Here is a 15870-nt window from a genome sequence, read left to right as displayed (position 1 = left end):
TCAAAGAGTTTATTTTTACAGGTTAATAAATGAACAGCATAGTTTAACAAAGTTTATCTTTTAAAAAGAACAGAATAGTAAGTTATTCTAACTTGATGTATTGCTGAAAGACAAAATACTGAATTTCTGAATACTGTTTTAAAAAAGAACCTCTTTCAGGTAGTTATCTTTTATTTTCAGTCACATTGTGGTCTGAAACGAAAAGTCAATCTAATCAGGACACTGTGTCATCGTGCACATTTAATCTGTTCACCTGTGATCTATGAAAAAAAATTAAGACTTTGCTGTATAATAGGGGTATGCAGGTAGTTGGTGCTCGCGGGCTAAGTTTCAATTTCCCAAAGTCTTCGCTGGCCACAGTTTTAGCTTTAATCACAATTGTATTACTTTTTGGTTATAATCACACGAGATAAGGTTTTACTTTTATTCACTTTATTATATCAAACGACTTTTAACTACACATAGAATGCCTATTTAAACTAAAAATATTTATTACAATATCATAATTGACTATATTTAAGTATTAATAAGCTATGTACTTTCTCAAGCACTTTATAAGTTAAATTTAATATTTTTGTTATTTTACTTACAACCTAACTTTCTATAAAAATCTAGCTTGGAAAACACTTATGGGTCACTTTTATGAATTTTATATATTACTATTTTTTCTTTTAAACTTTTTAAAATATTAACTTATTAAATAATTTTTGCGTAAAAAAAAGTTACACTCATAAAAATATTCAGTAATTAGTTAATCAAGTAGAAATGATACTTATTTGTATTGTAGAAAGATATAAAAAAAATTAACATAATTAATTCTCAATTAGTTTAATAAGATTCCTAATTAGTAATCAATTAGTCTTTTACATGGTGCTACTTTAAAAGCAAAAATATCTGAGTTATATCAAAACAGCCTAAGTTTAATTTAAGTTAAAAATACTAAAAAACTTGATGTTAATCAAGCTTAAATACCTATTAGATTAGCATCATTATAAAAAAGTATTAAGTATGTAAAAGGATAAGAAAAAATTACACTTAGTAAACTACAAAACAGTCATAAAAACTAATCTGAGAATTCGAATATGTCTTTAAAACGTTTGAAATAATAATTTTCACACACACCTGAGATGTCTTAAACAGTTTAACATAGTCTGAGTTTTTCAAATTTTAAATCTAACCTGTTGTCTAATAACCTTTTTGTAAAAAAAGTTCACAATGTAAACAAAAAACGCAGTTTATTAACAGTAAATCAAATATATAGCAAAAAGTTTTTAAGTCAGCTTAAATAGACAATTAACTTCTTAATACTTTTAACAAGGTATAAAAGTTTTTTTAGTCATTAATGAAGTAGAAAAAATACTTTTAATAAGCGTTATAGCAATTCTTTATCTGTAATAAAAAAAATCGAATTTAAAAAGAGTAAATGTAAAGTATAAAACGAACTATGAGAATTAAAAAAACGTTATTTAGAAGTTAATGAGAGAAAGAAAAAGAAAAGCCAAAGCCAGTTCTAACAAAGCACACAATTATCTTCAGTAACTAAAGACTGATGAGATAAAATTGTTAAGGTAAGTTATAAAGAAGCAAATTTATCATTAAATAGAATATACCATTATGAACTTTTGTTTTTTAAAGAATTTATGTTGGTGGTAGTAAAAATTTTTGTTCTTTTCTTCAATGACAACACGAGGTCGTGTTTATGAAATACTTGAACATTATAAAGCTCCATAAATCAAATCAGAACTTAAATCAATCTGTTAAGATGATAGAACTGACACAACAAATATTGCTCATCTGAGAATGTTTTTACAGGTCTTTTTACTAACTTTGACATTTAAAAAGAACTTCTAGGTTTAGTTCGAATGCAAAGCACAACAATAGGTAGATACATTTTAAAAGCAAAGATGCAAGGCACTTATAAAAAAATTTTAAAAGTACATTTTTTTTCTTCTAAATTTAGTATAATATTAAATTAAAGGTAAAAAAACTGTCTTAAAGAACATATCAATATTAAAAATATACTGTTAAGCTACTTTAAATGTGATATTTGATAAAAAAACTATTTTTATGTTAGTTTTTTGGTTTCAAATCAAAATTTCATTACCTAGCATGTAAAAATTATTTTAAATTCTAGGGTTTTTCAAAAATTCACTAATTCTAGTCTTTTCCAGATTTTTTAAGTATAAATTGTTTAAGCACAAAAAGAAAAATAGTGAACTTCTGCTAACATTATGTAATGGATGACATAACAATGGGGAAAGTTTATATATTTAAAACGAAACAACCAAAAACATTGTTACTTAGAATATTATATTTTTGAATTTTAACGTATACTAAAAGCCTTGCAAACTTTAACTCGTAATGTTTATATACATTCTGGGAACGGGTCAAAATTGCACGAAGACGATTTCGCACCATGGGTCATTTTTGCAAGAGTTACATTTTCGCACAAGTGAAAAAAATAAATAAAAAATTGAAACTATAAAATAACCAAAAAAAAAACAAAAAGCTGTTTATTGAAAAAATAAACACAAAATTATTGAAAGTAATAGTAATCATATTAAGGTTAAGGTTAAGGGTTAGGAGTAACAGTAATAGTAATTATAAAAATAAATTAAAAAATTAACAACAAATTAAAAAAAAAAAGTATATGAAGAACTCATATATAAATTTAGCTACTTACGTATTTGTGTAAGTTTATTTACAAACTTTTAAGTATTGTTTATGTATAATGCTTGCAGCGGATACAAAACATCAAAGTGTTAACATTTCTCTTTACAAATTCATAACAAATAACACATAACATTCACACATTTAGCTTGTTGGTGTTTCTTAAAGACATTTTATCTATTATTAAACATAGTTTGTTATTGTGAACGTTAATTTACAAAATTATTTCAATTTAAATTCGTCTTTTTTTAAATTTAAAATCAAAAAAATGGTTAAAATTTACAGTATTTGCCTTTTGTTATCTCTAGAATTCAAACCTTATTACTTTATATCAGATAAAGCATAGTCTAAAAGTTATTCTACTTATATGCTATGATTTTTTTTTATTGTTATCGTTAAATATATATAATATGTACTAAATGTATTCATAAAGTGTTTTACCTTTCAATTGTAGTTATCTTTTCAAGAAACTTTGTTTCATTCTAACTACACCAAAACTTTTAAATGATAAATACTCATTAGTTGTGTTAAACTCTCACTTAGTGACGTCATCAGATTTAATCAGCAACTAAAGCTTTCCATCTGAAGTACATAAATTGCAAAAAAATAACTTTAAACAAGGAGGAAAACTGTTTCTGCCACGAACAGGTAGTAGTTTTGAAGCGAGCATTAAGCTCGTAATATATATATTCATTCTGGGAACGGGTCTAAATTGCACGAAGACGATTTTGCACCAAGGGTAATTTTTGCATGAGTTACATTTTCGCACGTGTGTAAAAAATAAAGAAAAAAATTAAAACTATAAAATAACACAAAAAAAAAACAAAAAGTTGTTTATTGAAAAAATAAAAACAAAATTACTGACCGAGGTTGAGGGTTAGAAGCAACAGTAATAGTAATCATAAAAAAAAATAAAATTAACAACAAATTTCAAAAAAAAAAGTATATGGAGAACTCATATATAAAATTAGCTACTTACATATTTATGTAAGTTTATTTACAAACTTTTAATTATTGTTTATGTATAATGCTTGCAGCGGATACAAAACATCAAAGTGTTAACATTTCTTTTTACAAATTCATAACAAATAACACATAACATTCAAACATTTAGCTTGTTGGTGTTTCTTAAAGACATTTTATCTATTATTAAACATAGTTTGTTGTTGTGAACGTTAATTTACAAAATTATTTTAATTTAAATTCGTCTTTTTTTAAATTTAAAATCAAAAAAATGGTTAACATTTACAGTATTTGCCTTTTGTTATCTCTAGAAATCAAACCTTATTACTTTATATCAGATAAAGCATAGTCTAAAAGTTATTCTACTTATATGCTATGATTCTTTTTTTTATTGTTATTGTTAAAAATTAATGATATGTATTTAATGTATTCATAAAGTGTTTTACCTTTCAATTGTAGTTATCTTTTCAAGAAACTTTGTTTCATTCTAACTACACCAAAACTTTTAAATGATAAATACTCATTAGTTGTGTTAAACTCTCACTTAGTGACGTCATCAGATTTAATCAGCAACTAAAGCTTTCCATCTGAAGTACATAAATTGCAAAGAAATAACTTTAAACTAGGAGGAAAACTGTTTCTGCCACAAACAGGTAGTAATTTTGAAGCGAGCATTAAGCTTGTAATATTTATATTCATTCTTGGAACGGGTCTAAATTGCACGAAGACTATTTTGCACCAAGGGTCATTTTCGCACGAGTTACATTTTCGCACGTCCGTAAAAAATGAAGAAAAAAATTGAAACTATAAAATAACAAAAAGTTATTTATTGAAAAAATAAAAACAAAATTACTGACCAAGGGTAAGGGTTAGGAGCAACAGTAATAGTAATTAAAAAAAAAAAAAAAATTAACAACAAATTTAAAAAAAAAAAGTATATGGAGAACTCATATATAAAATTAGCTACTTACATATTTATGTAAGTTTATTTACAAAATTTTAAGTATTGTTTATGTATAATGCTTGCAGCGGATACAAAACATCAAAGTGTTAACATTTCTCTTTACAAATTCATAACAAATAACACATAACATTCACACATTTAGCTTGTTGGTGTTTCTTTAAGACATTTTATCTATTATTAAACATAGTTTGTTGTTGTGAACGTTAATTTACAAAATTGTTCTTAATTTTAACTCGTCTTTTTTTTCAATCTAAAATCAAAGAAAATGGTTAAAATTTACAGTATTTGCCTTTTGTAATCTCTAGAATTAAAACCCTATTACTTTATATCAGATAAAGCATAGTCTAAAAGTTATTCTACTTATATGCTATGATTCTTTTTTCTATAGTAATTGTTAAATATTTATAATATGTATTTAATGTATTCATTAAATGTTTTACCTTTCAATTGTAGTTATCTTTTCAAGAAACTTTGTTTCATTCTAACTACACCAAAACTTTTAAATGATAAATACTCATTAGTTGTGTTAAACTCTCACTTAGTGACGTCATCAGATTTAATCAGCAACTAAAGCTTTCCATCTGAAGTACATAAATTGCAAAAAAATAACTTTAAACAAGGAGGAAAACTGTTTCTGCCACGAACAGGTAGTAATTTTGAAGCGAGCATTAAGCTCGTAATATATATATTCATTCTTGGAACGGGTCTAAATTGAACGAAGACGATTTTGCACCAAGGGTCATTTTTGCACGAGTTACATTTTCGCACGTGTATAAAAAGTAAAGAAAAAAATTAAAACTATAAAATAACCAAAAAAAAACAAAAAGTTGTTTATTGAAAAAATAAAAAACAAAATTACTGACCAAGGGTAAGGGTTGAAAGCAACAGTAATAGTAATCATAAAAAAAAATTAAAAAATTAACAACAAATTTAAAAAAAAAAAGTATATGGAGAACTCCTATATAAATTTAGCTACTTACATATTTGTGTTAGTTTATTTACAAACTTTTACGTATTGTTTATGTATAGTGCTAGCAGCGGATACAAAACATCAAAGTGTTAACATTTCTTTTTACAAATTCATAACAAGTAACACATAACATTCAAACATTTAGCTTGTTGGTGTTTCTTAAAGACATTTTATCTATTATTAAACATAGTTTGTTCTTGTGAACGTTAATTTACAAAATTATTTTTAATTTAAATTCGTCTTTTTTAAAATTTAAAATCAAAGAAAATTTTTAAAATTTACAGTATTTGTCTTTTGTGATCTCTAAAAATTCAAACCTTATTACTTATATCAGATAAAGCATAGTCTAAAAGTTATTCTACTTATATGCTATGATTCTTTAATTTTATTGTTATTGTTAAAATTTTATAATATGTATTTAATGTATTCATAAAGTGTTTTACCTTTCAATTGTAGTTATCTTTTCAAGAAACTTTGTTTCATTCTAACTACACCAAAACTTTTAAATGATAAATACTCATTAGTTGTGTTAAACTCTCACTTAGTGACGTCATTAAGTTTAATCAGCAACTAAAGCTTACCATCTGAAGTACATAAATTGCAAAGAAATAACTTTAAACAAGGAGGAAAACTGTTTCTGCCACGCACAGGTAGTAATTTTGAAGCGAGCATTAAGCTCGTAATATATATATTCATTCTCGGAACGGGTCTAAATTGCACAAAGACGATTTTGCACCAAGGGTCTTTTTTGCAGAAGTTACATTTTCGCACGGTGTAAAAAATAAAGAAAAAAATTGAAACTATAAAAAGCAACAAAAAAACCAAAGAGTCCTTTAATTAAAAATAAAAACAAAATTACTGACCAAGGGTAAGGGTTAGGAGCAACAGTAATAGTAATCAAAAAAAAAAAATAGAATAAAATGATTAAGAATAAAGCTACCGACCGAAGGTAAGGTTTTTGGATACAGTTATAGTAAAAAAAAAAAGATCTAAATTGAAGCTAATAACAATAACTAACAAAAAAAAACTTTTCAACCGACGATAAGGGTTAGGGCTAGCAGTGATAGTAAAAAGAAACTAAAATATAAAATATTTAGGAAAAATAACCCGTACAAAATTGTCTCCCTGCAAATCGTCTGCTAGCGCAAAAGTGTCTACGCGTAAAAGTGACCTTTCATGCAAAAGTACCTTTGTGCAAAAGTATGTTCGTGCAATTTTATCTTCGTGAAATTTTATCCCCTCGTGCTCTAAATAACTTAGTGCAAAAGGTATCTTTTTTCAATTTTTTGAACTCGTGCAATTCTTTCCCAATGTGCAATTTTGTAAGTTCGAGCAATTTAGAAATTTACCCATTCATTCTATAAACAACTTGTTGAATAAGTGTATGTGAATGACATAGATTTAGAACAAAAATATACTAATTTAAACGGTTAAAATTCATTTAAAAATTATTCCAATATAAAGCTTTGGCTTTATTTTATCATCGATAGAACAGTTCTTAAACTTTTTATGTATACAGAAATAGTTTAAGTTTTAAACTATACTTTTAGTTTTAAGAATATTTATTTCATTCTAACAGCAATGTAGTTTTGAATGTTGAATACTAAATAGTCTTGCATTATAAAACTATGCATTAGTGGCATTAGGTTGGTTTACCTAGGAATTAATAGTTCCAATCATGTATTTATATTTCACAGACAAGTATACGTATACATCCTTGAAAATAGTTATGCCATATTTAAGTAGTGAGACAGGCAACAAGCTTGTATTAATCAATCACAATAATCACAACTTATTGAACAAAATGCATGAGTATTACATAGGTTATGACATAAGCTAAGTAATGGTAGCTGTATTTTATTATATTATCATGTGTAAAATAAAAAAAAGTAATTATCAAATAAAGAATCTGTAGACAAAACTGATTAACTGTGTAAAACCTAATCTTTTTATTTTGATAGTTCACCAAGTAAAAATTTATAGAAATGTATTTTAAATTAAATAAAAATAAATAATTAAAACATAAATAAAACTGACGCAATTTAACAATATTTTCAAATGTGATGCACTACTCATTAGAGTAATAAGTTGGATAAATATGTTTTGAACTACATTGAAGATTTTTTTTTTCATTTTTAGGAGCTCTTGTTGCTCTTTAAACAAATTTATCGCACAAAGCTAATGAAAAATATTTTTTTTAACAAGTGATACTATACCAAATAAGGCGTTAGCTAACTCTATTATTTTAACACGGGCCTGGTCTATCTGATTATAAACCTCTATTTTTTGAAGCTAACCCTTATTAGTACGTAACTATTTGATCCACTAAAAGTTATACTTATTAATGATTCTAATTGAACTTATTTATTAACCTAAGTTATTTTGTGCTTAATGACTAATTATAAACTTTTACAATATGTTTGCATGGTTAAAAACTTAATATTATTTACATATATGAATTAACACTGTACAAAAACTCGAAACAATAACATAACAAAGTAAAAATAAGGATCATTAGAAAAGAACTGCGCGTAGTGCGCGAGCTAGAGGGTATTGAGCAATTTCTTAACGTTATTTTGAAATAAGTACACAATTTTGGCTTACTATAGCCCCAGCTGCCGGAAAATTATAAACAACGAAATCGAGAATCGACTTTGTTACAATATAATTACTTAAATACATATTGCAAAGTCAAAACAAGAAGAAATTAGTCCATTGCTCATGCCATCATATTAAACTGCAGCAAACATTTCACAAAATAAGAAAAACTGGCTCAAAATTTAAATATTTATTGTTACATATTATTCATATGTAATTTAATTACTTAGCAAGTGATAAATGTAATTAAATACAATGTAGTAAAGTCCAAACCAGAAGAAATTGACCAAATGTTAATACCTTTATTTTAAACTGTAGCAAAAATTTCACTAAATAACAACAACTGACTTAAAACTTAAACATTTACGTGTTGCAAATTATTCAAATCTAGTTAACTTTCATTATAGAAATTTAATAGCTTACACTGCCTTACTAAATGCATACTAAAGCCAATAATTGTTTTATATGGTGAAGTTCGGATTGTTATTGTCTCTTTTTATATTATTTGATACGAAGCAAAATAATTGAATAAAAATGTTTTTGTTACTTAAGTTGTCAATATTTTTCATTCAGTAACACAAGTTTATTTTAAACTACAATTTATATTCAAATTTTTTTTACGTCTAATTTAATTCCTTTTTTTTCGGTTTATACCTACTTACTGTATAATACGTATATTTAAAACAGTTGAACCGTTACTAGCTTTACTTATATTTTAGAAATATTTTTTATAATTTATGTATTTTTTAAGTGGAAACAATTGATGTAAGCCACTAGTGTTACTATGAGTTGATAAGAACTATTTATAAAGAAAATTAATACTAGTGTTAGTACTATATTCTACTGATTTTACAACTTGTAAAAGCAAAATACGTTTCAAAAAAGTATCTATATTATGATGTGCTTTAAATATCTGAACAAACAAAATATCAAATGTTAAAGACTTAGTCCATTTCATATATTTAACAAAATAAAAAAAAAGAAAAATTTAGTTTGCAAGGGGAATAATAAAAAACGATTGGTTTATAAATAGTTCAAACATAAATACGCTAAAAGTAATCTTTGCTTGAAGTTTAATTCAAAGTTATTTGTTTACATAAAGTGTATTAAACCAAATACTTTATGTAAACTATAAGCAACTTTTCTATAACAAAAAAACTTTATTGAAAATTGAGATATCTGTACAACCTTTGTATTACCAGTTTATGTATTTAATATTGTGCATAATAAAATTTTAGCATAGTAACTTAAACAAAATAATTATTTAAATAAATAAAAGTGTATAGCAGTAAACGTTTTTATTTGTTTAATAGAATAACTAATTGAGTTAAACTTTAGTTTCTTCTCCTTCGTTTTTTTAGTGTAAATAATTTTAATAAATTTTGTTTCGTAATAATTTGAGCATTTGAAAAATAAGAAATTATGCCTAGTTTTTTTTAACTTGATTAAAAAAATATAAAAAAATTAAGGTTTTTGATGAAAGAAAAGCTATAAAAATAAGGTAAGGACTAAACGTTTTTTAATTGAGGAGCTTTAAAAAGTTATCAAAATCATTTTAAAAATTATTGCGCATGAAAATCTACCATGAAAAAAATTAAAATTTATGATGCATTCACCTTTAAAATCTTAAATATTTAAAATATTTTTTTTTTAAGGTTTAACAAAAACAAGATTAATTTGTGTTTATAATTGTTAATTTTTTTTTTCTGCAGTTTTAATTTGAAGATTTAGTGTGTAATGTATTTTATTAATTTTCCTATTTAAAATTTGTTTTAACTATAACTAAAGGATTTAACATATAGGAATTAACATATAGGAATTTATCTTTCATTTGCATATGGTTGTTTCGATAAAATAAGATAAATTAATAATAATTTATTTCTTTTATAAGAACAAGAATTTTTATATACCTTGTTAAAATTTAACTTGAGCACTGAGCAGCTAATCTAAAATTTGTAAGCAGACTGAAAAAAAATCTAACGAAATTTCTATAATTCGAAGAATTTTTCACTTTATACTTAATTTTATGTAAAACATTTAAATTTTTAGAATGTTTAATTGTACTTCAGTAAATGTTTATTTTATTTCCGTTACCAAATTGTCAAAATTAATACAAGTTAAATTATATATTTTCACAACTTTGTAAGTTTGAAAAACTCAGTTTAGCTGAAAACTAGTGTTTAAATTTCAATTACTAATTGGTAAAATAACATTAAATTGTTTGACTGCAATCTTACTTTTCTTTTTGTTACACTCAAGGTTAAAAGTTAAGTTGTTTGTTGTTTTTTAAACAGAGTTTAGTTTAATTGATATTGTTTAGTGAAGGTAAGAAAACATTTTAAAAAAATCTTTTAATTTCATATGTACGATTATAAAAAATCGTAAACTATAGTAAACTTTTAAATATAGTGTAATCTAAAAAGTGTTAAAAAACTAAATAAATGTTTTCGTTAAAAAATTCGTTTTAAAACTGACTTTTATTTTGTGTCCACTTTAGCATCTGACACATTCGGTTCATACTTCGTGAAAAATATCTCACTACATCTTTCTAAAATAAATAATAAAATTATTATGTTTTTATTGAACGATGAAAAAAGACTCTCAAAATATTTGGACCCGGTGCAGGAAGACCCTTTCGGTTATCCGGTCTTACACCACGGGTACCTGTTAACGTCTTGCCCAGGACGAGAGTATTAAAAATATTCAAAATGTTTACTTTTTACTTCGAGTTTGAAATTAATATTTATATTTATAATTCAAGTCAGTAGCAGGATTAACAAAGTTTTAAACAATTGAAAATATATTAGAAAATTTATTTAGCTTTAAAGTGTAGTTGAATTATAAATTTATTTATAATAACAGTAAACTTACTATATCTATTAAACTTACTTAACTAAGACTAGCTTTCTAAGCATGTTTAATATAATTTTGAGTTCGTGTTATATTTAGAAAATATAACTTAAAAAAAGTTTATAGCCGGTGCATAAAAAAACAAAAAGTAACAGTCGAGTTGTACGACTGAAAAACTGTTTAGAAACAAAACTCCACTATATAATAATCTAAAGTTGTATTATATAAAAAAAAGAAAAGTTATTTTGTGGTAACTCACTACAGACGTCACTAAGATTTTAGATAAACTCGAACAAGTTTAAAAAGTTTTAAAGACATATATAAGACTTTTCTGATACTATTACTTATCTATTTAGAAACTGAAAAAATATATAGTATTAATAAAAACAACTTAAAATATACTTTTAATTGAACTAGTGTTGATAAATTTTGTTAACGTTTGAATTTAGTATTTGCTCATGACTTACACACTTGAAAGTTTTTTAAAGTTTTTACTACAAACAATAAAAAAAAATTTACAAGTAAACTTGTCTATAACTTAATTCTTAGTTTCAACAAAAATCGATGATATACTAATATACTTTCAAAAACATTCATTTAAAACATTTCTATATTTTTATACGAAAATTATAAACTTCACTTTTATTGTAATATAAAAACACTTTAACTTAAGCAACGCAACTGTAGCTCACAAATTACTCGTGAAAATGTACGAGACATTTCAATACGTATAAATGAATACTATCATAATAATTTACTAAAACGGCTACGAATATAAAATTCCTGGAATGGATGTCGAATTGTATACATCGTTAAGATGCACATCGTAATTAAACCAAAAAGATGAATCTAAATAAAATTATATTTTTCTTCAACTTAACATTGCAATAAAATAATTGTAAATGTTAAACACATAGTGTCAAATAAAGCTGTTTTGAACACAATATTATTTTATCATAATAGTTTTAAGTTCTATAGGGACTAGGTATAAAATAGAGTAGTAGAAATATCACGTTTAGAAATTTTTTAATTATGTAAGTAGTTTAAGTAGTTTAAATTGATGAAGTTAAACTAGTGTGAAATTTAGATGTTTCTAAATATCATATTAGAAATTAAAACTTTTTTAAATAACACTTATACTTTAAGTAAATTCAAAATACAGTATACATATTATAAATTGAAGAAAAAATTTTAAACAAACGTCTTTAAATACTATAACAATTCTAAGGTTTTACAAAAAAAAAACGAGATCTAAAACTCTTTGCTAAATTATAAAAAATGAACTTACTGACATCAATATAATATTCCTACCGATTTTAGATTTTTCTACTTTAATATAACATATGTATTTCTAACAAATAGAGTCCAAAAGAAATAGCTATTTTTAAGTCTTCAAACGCGATTGTAGTTCTAAATTGTTTTAGCTAAAATTAGTACAGGTTAAAATTTTTTGTTATAAATTATAACGTATTACTTAAAATATTAAAATAAATAATGTATTACATTATACAATGAAATACATATATACATTCATATTTTATCAAGAGTTGTTTGGTTTAAGTAGCAGGTTGTTTTGTCCGACAAAAAGGTTTTGAAATGAAGACAAAAGATTTTACAAATAAAACTTTATTTTTATCATACTAGTTATTAAGTAATAAGACAAATCTATAAACTTAATTTAGATTTGCATAATAACAATAAATATATTTTTGTTAAGTTTAAAACGCTTCAACTTATATATTAAAATCTTCTCATTTTTAAATGTTTCAAATTAACTTTAACTAATGCTAAATAATGAATCATAAAACGGTTAAAAACAAAATAATCATAACAGCGGACAACATTTATAACTTTCTTTTTTTAATTAAGTGACAAAAAATTCTAACACAATTTCTATAAATATTTTGTTTATGAACATTACGAAAAAGTTATGTAATTAAATAAACTTAAGAACTAAATTAAATTCTGATAACTAAATAAATTTTTAATTTTGGATAAGAAAAAAAAGTGTACCTTTTAACCTTTAATGACCAAACCAACATATATTTGTAAAAAGTATGAAGATAGTTAACAACCGTTATTTAACAACCTATTCAGATGCAAAATTGTCTTTAAACGTCGAGTGACGTCACTCAACAAACAGACACTTAATAAACTTAAAACTTGTTGTTACATTTGAACTCTTAGTGAAGTACGTTACGAGGTGGATTATTTATAAGTCGTGCTTTGCAACTAAAAACATTTTGTTTAGTATTACATGTTTACGGCAGTTTTTTTTTTAACGCATTTTTTATTATGTCATAGACCTAAAAATATAATTAACTAACGCTGCTGTTGCATTTATTAGCTAAATACTTGATGATAGTTGCTTTGTTTTTACGTTTTTATATAAAATTAAGTTGTCAAGTTCTGTTTAAGTTATAAATCACTTTCGCACTTTTTTACAAAAAACAATCACAATAAAGTAGTTGCTCTTTTTAACACCAACTAAATACACATTAATATATCTAATCATTTTTTTGTTGTTACATAATCTAACAAATTATTCAATCTAACAAATTAACATGTTTTCAAAATTTTGGTAATAAAACTACTTTTTATAAATATTTAGATGAAAAACTCGCAAAAATTAGGTTTTTATTTTATTATATACTTCGGTTGCAAAATTATTTTTAAACATCTAGTGAGGTCAGTAAAACACTAGCAAATATTTCTTTCAAATATAGGTTTATATTCTAAACAACTTTTTAACAATTTCAGGAACTATTATGCTAACTGCGTATTTAATTTAAGTCCTGCATAACGAATTAAATCACTTTAATTTAATATTAACTTCTTAGCGAATAAACTTGCAAAAAGTATATATAAAAGCTTATTGCGGCAAAAACTTGTATTTGATGAAAACCATTTCAAAACTTTGTGTTTTAAGATTTTAAAAAATGTTATAAAACTGAATAAGAAGTATAAATTATACTAGTAGAAAAATTATTAAAATAAACATATATAATTTTTTTAGACTATATAGTAGTATTTTAATCGAAAATAAATAGTTTTACAATAATTTATTACTTTTAAACTTGATATTTTAGCTTATATTTGAAATCGTATTTTAAAACATTTCAAAAAGAATATTTCACACAATTTAATATTTTTTTACAGCAGGTAGAATGTATTTAAAAGTAAAAAAATCTCATTAAATTTTTTTTTTCTTCCTAGTTAAAACTTAAATCAAATTAGTGCTTTAAAATTAAGAAAAAATATGAACTAAATGTTTTATCTTAATTAATTTTTCTTTATTATTTTTAAATAAGTTGTAGTATAAAAAAAGTAAATAAGGTAGGAAAAAACAAATTAAAAGTAATTATTGTTTAAAAAATTAAACACAAATAAAGACATAACTTGACTGTTTTTATACAAATTACATCCCTGTTTTCTATTTAATAATCAGCAACGATAACTTTTATTTGTAAGTCGAATTACACGAATGCAACTCATACTTATTGTTTAGAATAAAGCTTGTGATGCATGTGAATAACACAAATTTTTTTATAATTTTTCTATAAGATTACCTTTAGTCAAAAAAAAACTGTATTGATATCAAATTATAAGAAGCTTTTTATATCATTAAACTGATAGTGCGACAAAATTTACAAAGCTCTCTACTTAATTAACCATAATAATATGCGACAAAATTAAGTAAGATTCTAGTGACGTCATAAAAAAATTTTGCAAACATCATTTTGCAGTCTTTGTATATAAACAAATGTACATTGCTCCAGATTATGTTGGTAGAAGGTAATTCTTCAGAGTTATTTAAAGTCGTCAGGTGCGACTGTAAATTTTCTTGATAATCTTTAAATAAGTTTTTATATGAATTGTAAGTATTGTTTTGAACTAATGTTTAAGTTCACCGATAATTTTTTTCAAAGATTCCGTAAGCGTGAATAAGCGTAAAATAATGCCGTAAGCCTAAATAAGCGTGCATTTATTTTATAAATTATATTTTTTTATAGATTTAACTAAAATATTGCAACTAAAAAAACAAAATATTGATAAGTCCTGTAATGTACATACAATTTTATTTTACTTACTTTTCTGAGTACTAAAACAAAACATAAACGCTTTATAACATAAGTAACTGAAATAACTATTAAAAATATTTGTAAAGTTACCACAGACAATCGACATACAAATGTACTTAAACTGGAATTCAGGTACTTGAAAAGTAAAACATATTTGTAAGTCCTTAGAGGCAGCTATAAAATACAAATAGATATACTTTTGATTTACCGTTCCATTTCAGGTAATATCAGATTATTGTTTAATTGTTAGATCGAATGTTGTAGTTACATTTCAAAAAGTTAATTTTGTTAATTGTTTATTTTACTTAGTATTCAAAATAATTTCATGTGAATTTATGGAGCTAAAATCATTAGGTTTTACTTTTTTTCTGCGTACTTTGAACAAAATTTTATATTATGATTAAAGTTTTATCAATGTGATGTAATAAATAGTTAGAAATCTTTAAAAAAAATTTTTTTTTTTATTATTAGAACACTAAAAATAATTACAACTGGCTGTTGTGTTTTTTTAAACTGTAAATAAATGTTTTTGTAAACATTTCTGGTAATAACTAAACAATAATCTGAATTTACCTAATTTGAAACGGTAAATTAAAGGTACATCTGTAAGTAAATGTATTCAAATTTCATATGTAGAGACAAAATTAACACTTTAAAATAAAATACTTTTAGCACAATTTCACAAAAATATTTTTTTGCATAATACAAAATATAAGTATCTTAATTTCATTGACATCATTTACATTCAAACATTAGTTTGCTGTTTTTGTTTG

This window comes from Thalia democratica, chromosome 3, assembly GCF_965202585.1.
Source record: "Thalia democratica chromosome 3, ktThaDemo2.hap1.1, whole genome shotgun sequence".
Lineage (NCBI taxonomy): Eukaryota > Metazoa > Chordata > Thaliacea > Salpida > Salpidae > Thalia > Thalia democratica.
Note: the sequence above shows the minus strand (reverse complement) of the source record.